Genomic DNA, 9,142 nt, shown 5'->3' on the forward strand with positions numbered 1-9,142 from the left:
TACCACCATTCGTAACAATAGCGAAATTGCTGTGGTGAAGCAATGGAAGTAATTTTATGGTTGGCAGGGGGTGGGGGGTCACCACAGCACGAGGAACTGTATTAGAGGGCTGCGGCATTGGGGAGGCTGAGAACCGCGGATGCAGGTCGTCTTGGGTTTTCTTTCTGTGGCTTCTGTGCTCCTCGCTGTCTGCTTCCTGTAGGCTACCACAGTTGGAGACTGTCCCCTGCTGCAGAACGCCAGGGGAAGCCTGACAGCAGTGTGACAGGAGCCTGGAGGGGGCAACGTGGCCCAGTTCCCTTTCTGTCACTGTGGCAAAAACCTCTGACAGAAACAGCCTGGGGAGGAACGGTCTCTCTTTGTTCAAAGCTTGAGAGAGCTAAGTCCATCCGCAGGAGTTGTGGTGGGGTTTCTGTGGCGGGAGACTTCACTGGACATGGGTCAGGAAGCAGAGAGGAGACAGAGCTAGAGATGCTCCATTGGAAGGTGTCACACCCTCCCTCAAACAGTGCCATCAGCTAGTGGCTTGACACTCAACTCTTGAGCCTTCGGGCACGTTGTTTCAGATTCAAACCCTAACGGCAGGGTTAGCTCAGGACTAGAGGCAGAGAGATGAGATGGGTAGACACTGATTATATGGCTACATGGAAGGGAACTGAAAATCCCAGTTAGGAAAACAGTTAAAATTAAAGGCAGAGGTGAACAAAAATAAACGGTGGGCTGGGCGCGGTGGCACACGCCTTTAATCCCAGCACTCGGGAGGCAGAGGCGGGTGGATCTCTGTGAGTTCAAGGCCAGCCTGGTCTACAAAGTGAGTCTAGGATAGCCAAGGCTAAACAGAGAAACCCTGTCTCGGAAAACCAAACCAAACAAATAAACAAGTGGCCTGTTCAGAGAGGCCAAGACAGGGATGAATGAACAGGTGCATTGGACCAGAAAGAAAAAATGAGACTGGAGCAAGATTATGAAAACACTTATCTGAGAATGTGGGATTACACTTCTTGATTGATGGGAAGCTGCCCGCATTTTTCTAAGCTGGACCCGAAGGCCATTGCCTCAGTAACTATCTAGGACGATGGTTTGAGTGACATGGAGGGGGTAGCCGGAGACAAGCCAGGCTGCTGTCGCTGTCAGGTAGGATGCTGAGAGAGAGTGGAAGCAGGCAGAAGGGAGCTGGAGGCTGGACCCCTGTGATCCCGAGTGTGAGAATCGGTGAGCCAGAGGGTGAGCTATCAGCGATGGAGCAGCAGGAAGGAACGACCAAGGCTAGAGGTAGGGCAGGAGCTGGGGCAGCCGAGCGCCACGTCTGTGCACCCCTGGAAGCAGGCTGCAGACACGGCTGGACTGAAGCTGGCACATTAGTTTCAGAAGCGTCAAGGGAAGAGACGCCAACGGGTGTGAGGAGCCTCGGGAAAGCATTCTTGTCTCCTGGAAGCCGTGCGCTGGCTGGGAAACCTTGACATTGAATCGATTGCTCTAATCACCAGGACAGCGGTGTTCGCATTCAGGCTTCCCAGCAGGCTTTGCAACGGCGGAGGACTGGTGTGCAGGCTCAGGCAGGTGAAACAAACAAACAAACAAAATGTCTAGTTTCAGCGTACAATATTTTTCTTTTTTTTTTTTTCATAGGAAAAATAAAAACGCCTGTAGAGAGAAATGCATCCTTGTTGGCAGTCTGAGTGATACTGCCTTGACTTCCCCTGGGTGGCCGGTGCAGAGTGAGTGTGTGTGTGTGTGTGTGTGTGTGTGTGTGTGTGTGTGTGTGTGTGTGTAAGCGCTCTGATGTGGGCAGCCGCTTACTCAGTGGCTGAGCCTCGAGGTTTCTCTTAGGATTGTGAAAACACAAAATGAAGCAAGTGCATGCTTGGTGACTTAGCACTCCCTAGTGACCCCCCCCCCCCAGCTGCACATCCTCAGGCAGAGACCTCCAAGCACAGAGCCAAGCAAAATGCAAACCTAGACTTGTTTTGTAAAGCTGAAACAACCCTGGCATGGGGAGGTGGCTCAGTATGTAAAGGGCTTGCAAGGAAGCAGGGGGATCTGAGTTTGAGTCCCCAGCAGGGACGTGAAAGCCAGGCATGGTGGCGCATGTCTACTCCAGGGCTGGGGAGATGGGGACAAGAGGGTCATGTGTGGGGAGCTTACTTGTTGTTGTAGCTGACTTAGTGAGCTTCAGGTTCAGGGAGAGACTCTGCCTCAAGAAGAAATAAGGGGGTGAACTGAACGGAGGAAAAGGATGACACCTGATGTGGCCTCTGTCCTCCGCACACTTGTGGACACACTCATAAATTTGTATGCACAATGCACACGCACACCCACACATGTGTACATGTCCAAATATAAGCATGCATAGATGATACACACTTGCAAATGCGTGCTCACATAGACATGCATGTGCATGCACTCATGCACAGATGTGTTGTATCGCAGCTTGTTTTTCTAGGGTCAACACTATAAAAAACTTTTTTTTTTAAACGACAATGACTACTCAATGACAGCGCAGCTTCTGTTCTGTGAGACTTTCTCGGTAAAAGCGGCCAGTGACTCTTGGAGATGAGGCTGATTTCAGGACGGAGCAGGAAATGGACTTAGGTATCTCGCCGTATCAGAAGCAAGACTGCTGTGGCTGTCTGGAAAGGCCTCAGGTCCAACTGACTGGCTTCCTCTGTGTGAGGTCAGGACTCTGGGAGCCGCAGAAAGAATGACCTTAGGGCCACGGACAGCCTCAGTGGCCGGCAGCACACATTGTGAGGGCTTTAGTTAGAATCCCCAGGATTCGAGTGAAGCCAGGTACAGTATAAACTTGGTGCTTCTATGAGGTGGGAAGTCAAGAAAGAAGAGTCTTCCAGAATCCTCTGGGCCAGCTGTCTGGCTTACACAGCCACAGCCACCTTGGCTTCGGAAGACGAGGAGGAGGATTCTGAATGACCTTTATGTTACTGTGACAAAATGCTCGACAGGAATAGCTCCGGGGAGGAAGGGTTTGCTTTGACTAGGGGCTTTCACAGCCTCTCAGTCTTCAATACGGGGTGGGGGTTGGTGGAGGAGGGCGAAGGCGGTGTGTGTGTGTGGGGGGGGACAGAGAGGTGTGCTGCTGAGGATCACACAGGACTGCAGAGGGCGAGGTGGGGCTACAACCAGTGATCCCTTCCTCCATCCTAAAGCGTCTGTACAGAGCCTCTCAGAACAGCTGGGGACACTCATCAAAATACGAGGTTGAAGGAGACATTTCAGATCCAAACTACGACACCATTCTCATGAGAAATGCCCAGAGAGGAGGCTTGTTCTCCACAGATGTCACTCAGGTAACAAGTGAGGAGCAGCTGACAGGGCGGGGCTATAAGAGCTCTGGGCAGCCCTGCCTGTTATTGTGTGTGTGCCTGGCAGACACGATGTGCCTCCCAGCAGAATGAGGGCGCACACTGGGACAGCGCTGAGGCAGAGGGGCTCCTGTGACTTGCAACCCTTGTGTCCTTCCCTGTCCTGTGGGAGGACACCGGGTGGGCTTGGTGATGGTGTGTCATGGACGAAAACCTTGGGCTGTGAAGTGGTCCTAGTATTACTTTATTATTGTTGTTGTTGTTGTTATTGTTATTATTATTATTATTATTATTATTATTATTATTATTATTATTCAGGCTCTCACTATGTAGACCTGGCTGGTCTAGAACTCTCTATGTAGACCAGGCTCTGGCCTCAAACTCACAAGAGATCCTCCTGCCTCTACCTCCTGAGTCCTGGGATTAAGTGTGTTCGCCATTATGTTGACGTTAACTTTAGTATTTTTCATCATCTTTTTTTGTCGGGGAGGGGTTGTGACTTCAGACAAACTGTTATGATAATTTCCCAAAGCCTTCCAGAGTCTGTGTCGCTAGGGCCCAGTCCTCCGTGTGGCAGCGTTGGGAGGGGGAGCCTCAAAGGGGAAGGACCTTGTTGAAGGGCTGAGGATTGAAGGGACTGTGTGACCTGAGGGCTTCCTTTCCTTTTAGTGCTGGCATGAGGGAAGCAGTTCAGTCTCCCTTGCGCTCCTGCCGTGAAGCACTGCCTCACACAAGGCAACAGGAGCCATCAGTCACAGACTGAGAGCTTCAGAACTGAGAGCCGAAACCTTTCCACTTAGTACGTCTGTGGTCTCGGGGACTTGTAGTAACAGGAGGCTATCAGTGTATGGCGCCGTTTCTGTGTGGCCTGTTTCTCCTCTTACTGCTCATGTCTTCTTATCCTGTCACCCTGTCTTCAGGTCTCTGGACGTAATGGAGTGACACCAACACACCATTTGTATTTGTGCAGCACGTGTGTGCCTGGTGGCTGCAGAGCCCAGAAGAGGGCGTCAGATCCTTTGGAGCTGGAGTTGCAGATGGTGTGAGCCTCCGTGTGTGTGTGTGTGTGTGTGTGTGTGTGTGTGTGTGTGTGTGTGTGTGTGTGTGTGTGTGCCCTCTGTGAGAGCCGCCAGTTCTCTCAGACACTGAGCCACCTCTGTAGCCCCTGAAGGTTGATTTTAGACCAGGTGCTTCAGATGTTCACCCTCCCTGCCTGAGCCTGACAATTTCAGGGTCTCCTCAGAGTGAGCCCCAATAAACCCTCCTCTCCACTCCTACCCCTTTATGCTGTTTTTGGCAGACAGCTTGTCAAAACGACAAGAAAAGTAGCTAATGTGTAACTGAATACAAAGGAAAACACTAGATATTAAGTGACAATAAAATAGATGATTTTCAGAGACTATTTTTAGTTCTAAGATTTACCAGGCTCAGAGAGACTCCTTAGCACTTAAGGTGCTCACAGAAGTCTACACATAGAAAGGTCACGTTAGGGGTGGTGGCTGTTCCATCACACAGATCCAGACATTGCTTGCATCAGGGCTCCTGCTCTACAGCTGCGCTGCTGTTTGGGGGGGGGGTTGACCCTGTGGGACCCACCCCGTCCTCTGCAACCTGAGAAGACACACAGCAGCTGACCCCCTAGTTCACCGAATGCCGAGTTCCCAGAGCTTGTTCCTGCCCCAGGACCTTTTTGCCAAGAGCAGCGGTTCTCCATCTTCCTACTACTGTGGTCCTTTAATACTGTTCCTCACGCTGTGGTGACCCCCAGCCATAAAATTATTTTCGTTGCTACTTCATAATTGCAATTTTGCTACTGTTATGAATTATACTGTAAATATTTGTGTTTTCCGATGGTGTTAGGCGACCCCTTAGAAAGGGTCGTTCATGCCCCTGAGGGACCGCAACCCACAGGTCGAGAACCACTGGCCTAGAGTGTCCTTGTCATGACTTCTGTCCTCTGCCCATGTGTCAGTGTCTCCTCAGAGAGACCTCCTGACCACCCCAAATCCCTGCTGTTTCCTCACAGTGTCATTTACAAGTGCACAGTGAGTGACTGCTTTGCTTAGCTTCATGTCCCATCATCCTCTCAGCCTCTTCTGGGGCCCTTCTTTGACTGTTCTATGTCCCCAGGGGCCCCAGCATCTGGTTTGGGGACCTAGGGTCAAATCCAGGCAGCTAACTCCCATTTGTGCGCCACCCTGTGTGTTGTCAGGATGCCCTTCTCTTGGGTTTTTAGAAATTCACGTGTATGTACACATTTGCACATGCGTGTGTGGAGGCCAGAGGTCACCCTTGGGCATTATTCCTTAGGTACTGTTGAGTAACTTTTTTAAGGATAAGATCTCTCAGTGGGAGACCCCGAGCTCACCCAGTAGGCGACACTGGCTGGTCAGCGCGCACAGGCATCTCCCTGGCTCTGCCTCCCCAGTGCTGGGATTACAGAAGCCCGCCACCACGCCCAGTTTTACACATCGGTTCTGGGTATCACACGCGGATGCTTAGGTTTGCGTGGCAAGCACTCTGCCGACTGAGCTGACTCCCCAGGTACAGAGAACGCCATCCCAAACAGCCGCTGTCACCAACACAGAGCTCGCAGGAGATGGTGAAAGAACAAACGGAGCTCCAGGCAGCTGTGCGAGCCCCTCCCTCCTCGTGTTCCTCCCTCCTTTTCCTGCTCAGGAAGGAGACCAGAGCTGCTTCTCTGAAGATTTCCTTTGCAGAAGGATGCACACCGTGTGGCTACCCCTGGAAACTGACAGACCATAGGTGCTGGTGCTCTTGAGGAGCCTAAAGTGAGGATGTGCGGTGTGCGTGGAAATGCCAGTGGCCAGATGGCAAGGAGGATGGAAGAGGGGGCAAGGCAGGTGGGGGGACAAGAACTTGCTGCTCCCTTCTTGGTGCTGCTGCTGTCATGGCCGCTTGGAACATGGACACTCACTGCTTTCTCTCCTTCCCTTTGGTCATTTCCCCTTCTTTCTGGTTTCTTTGGTCATTTTGACTCGTGGTGGCACCTTGTGTGTGTGTGTGTGTGTGTGTGTGTGTGTGTGTGTGTGTGAAGAATTTGTCATGGCCTGTATTTGTGTCTGTATGTGCACATGAGTGCAGTGCCCACAGAGGCCAGAAGAGGACGTGATGTTCTCTGGGGCAGGGGTTACACGTGGTTGTGAGCCATCCAACATGGCTGCTGGGAACCAAATCTGGATCTTCTGCAAGATGGGTCCGTGCTCATAAGTGCCAAGCCATCTCTTTTCTCTTTGTGGTGCGTGCGTGCGTGCGTGCGTGTGTGCGTGCGTGCGTGTGTGCGTGCGTGCGTAATGATTGGGTATATGTGTATGTGGGGAGCATAGTTCACCCTTGGGCATTCTGTCTTGGCATGCTGTCTGCTCTGGTGTCTGAGGCTAGCCTGGACTGGCTGATTTGGCTGGCTAGCCTGTGCTGGCCAGTGAACACCAGTGATCTTCCTGTGTCTGCCTCCTCCCTGCTGGGATTGCAGGGACATATCTTTCCACCTGACTTTTCTACATGAATACTTTGGGCGGGGGGAGCGAGGAACTCAGGTCCTCACGCATAAATGTCCATCAGTGTCCTGGCCCAGGCACCTCCACAGCCCCAGCTTGGGATTTCTTAAGTGTGGCTTTTGATGCTTCGGGAAGGAGGTGACACCACAATCCCCTAAGGCCCTATGGTCTAGAAATCTGACGTGCTTGCTCAACACAAGCCTCAGCACCATTTACACCACCGCAGAGGTTTGACTTTCACTTAAGGTAGCAGGAGACGAATCCTTCAGACTACGTGAGCACTGTTTCCTGCCCTCCTAGAGTCCCTCTGCATGCCCATGAGCCTGTCCTGCTCAAAGCATGTTTTTTAAAAAAGATTTATTTATTATTATGTATATATTGCTCTGCCCATATATACACCTGCAGGCCAGAAGAGGGCACCAGATCTCATTATAGATGGTTGTGAGTCACCATGTGGTTTCTGGGAATTGAACTCAGGACCTCTGGAGGAGCAGCCTGTGCTCTTAACCACTGAGCCATCTCTCCAGCCCTCAAAGCATGTTTTTACTGACTGTAAAAGCACAGTGCCTGCTTAGAGCACCCAGTGGCTCCCATTACCCAGCATTCAGCCCACACTCCCATGACTGCTGCCCTGTGAACTCAGGTGTGAGGGTCTGGATATGGGCTTGGTGTTGATGGGCACAGCAGGGCCGGTGTAGGAGAATGAGGGGTGCAGTGGGACCCGTGACCACCCCACACGTGGCATGAAGGGTGCAGCGGGACCCGTGACCACCCCACACGTGGCATGAAGGGTGCAGCGGGACCCGTGACCACCCCACACGTGACATGAAGGGTGCAGCGGGACCCGTGACCACCCCACACGTGGCATGAAGGGTGCAGCGGGACCCGTGACCACCCCACACGTGGCATGAAGGGTGCAGCGGGACCCGTGACCACCCCACACGTGGCATGAAGGGTGCAGCGGGACCCGTGACCACCCCACACGTGGCATGAAGGGTGCAGTGGGACCCGTGACCACCCCACACGTGGCATGAAGGGTGCAGTGGGACCCGTGACCACCCCACACGTGGCATGAAGGGTGCAGCGGGACCCGTGACCACCCCATGCATGGCTGCTTGTTTCTCTCAGCTCCCACCAACACTCCTTTCAGTTGGTGGCAGCTGGTCTTACTTGTGTGAGAACTTCTGTGTACATGTACACACCACACACACCACAAACCACACCCACCCACACCCACACACATACATAATACACACATACATATACTACATGTACCACACACATACACACACCACACTACACACATACTTCACACCACACCACACCACACACAGGTCTTGCACATCTCCTGAAACCTAAAACACCACTGTGTGTACAAGGTTCTCTCTAGAATCTGTCTGCACTGGGTGCACCTTCATTATTTGACAATGCAGCCTACAGTTCTTTTCTGGGCTGGACCAAATGGCCCAAGTCTCGGGGTGAAACGTACAGATTCCTGAGAACCAAGCGTCCCAGGGGTGACTGAATTAAGCTTAGGAATCAGGATGCCATCTTTGATGCCCCAATCCACGTGGAGGCAGCTCGTGGGGGCACTTAAGGTGGAATTCTACGTCCTTAGGCAGACCTGTGCAGTCTGTTGGCTTCACTGTGAGTCCAAGCATGCCTGCTAAGCAGGGTAATTGCTGTAGTCTACCACACACTGGCAGTGTGCTCAACTGTGGAGGGGCAAAGAAAGTGTGAAAGAGAGCTAATTGTGTGGTAGAAATGAGAAGATGGATGGATGGATGGACGGAGGGAGGGGGAGGGAGAGAGGGAGGGAGGAAGGGAGGAAGGTGGCCCTCTGCAGAGTGCCTTCCCAGGAGACCAGCCTCAAGGAAAACCAGGTCACTTTTACTCAGGCCACTTGTAAATGAAACAGAGGTGGGGGTGTCCCCAATGTCCTTAGAGAAAAACCAAGCCACCAAGGATTTGGAAGGATCTAAGCACCAGGGCAGGGGACTCTAACCTCCCCAGCGCCAACGCAAGGAAGAGGGAGAACCAGATGTGCGGGTGGCCTGGGGTCCCATAAGGGATCCTGTCTCTGAGAAGAAGGGGTGCAGGACAGAGTGTTTTTGGGGTGGCGTGAGAACTCTGGGAGCCACGGAAAATCTGGAGCCAACCGGCCTCTGCCAAATATGAGTGGATTTGACTGCATGGCTGCACTTGGTGTTTGCTGCCCCTGCTCTTCTGAGGCCCTCAGAAGACACAAGACACCAGGTTGGGAAGGGCCCTTGCAGCAAGGAAAGGAGAGTTAAGGCCCTAGGA

The sequence above is a fragment of the Acomys minous genome (genome assembly GCF_964271855.1).
Source record: "Acomys minous genome assembly, chromosome: 16".
Classification (NCBI taxonomy): domain Eukaryota; kingdom Metazoa; phylum Chordata; class Mammalia; order Rodentia; family Muridae; genus Acomys; species Acomys minous.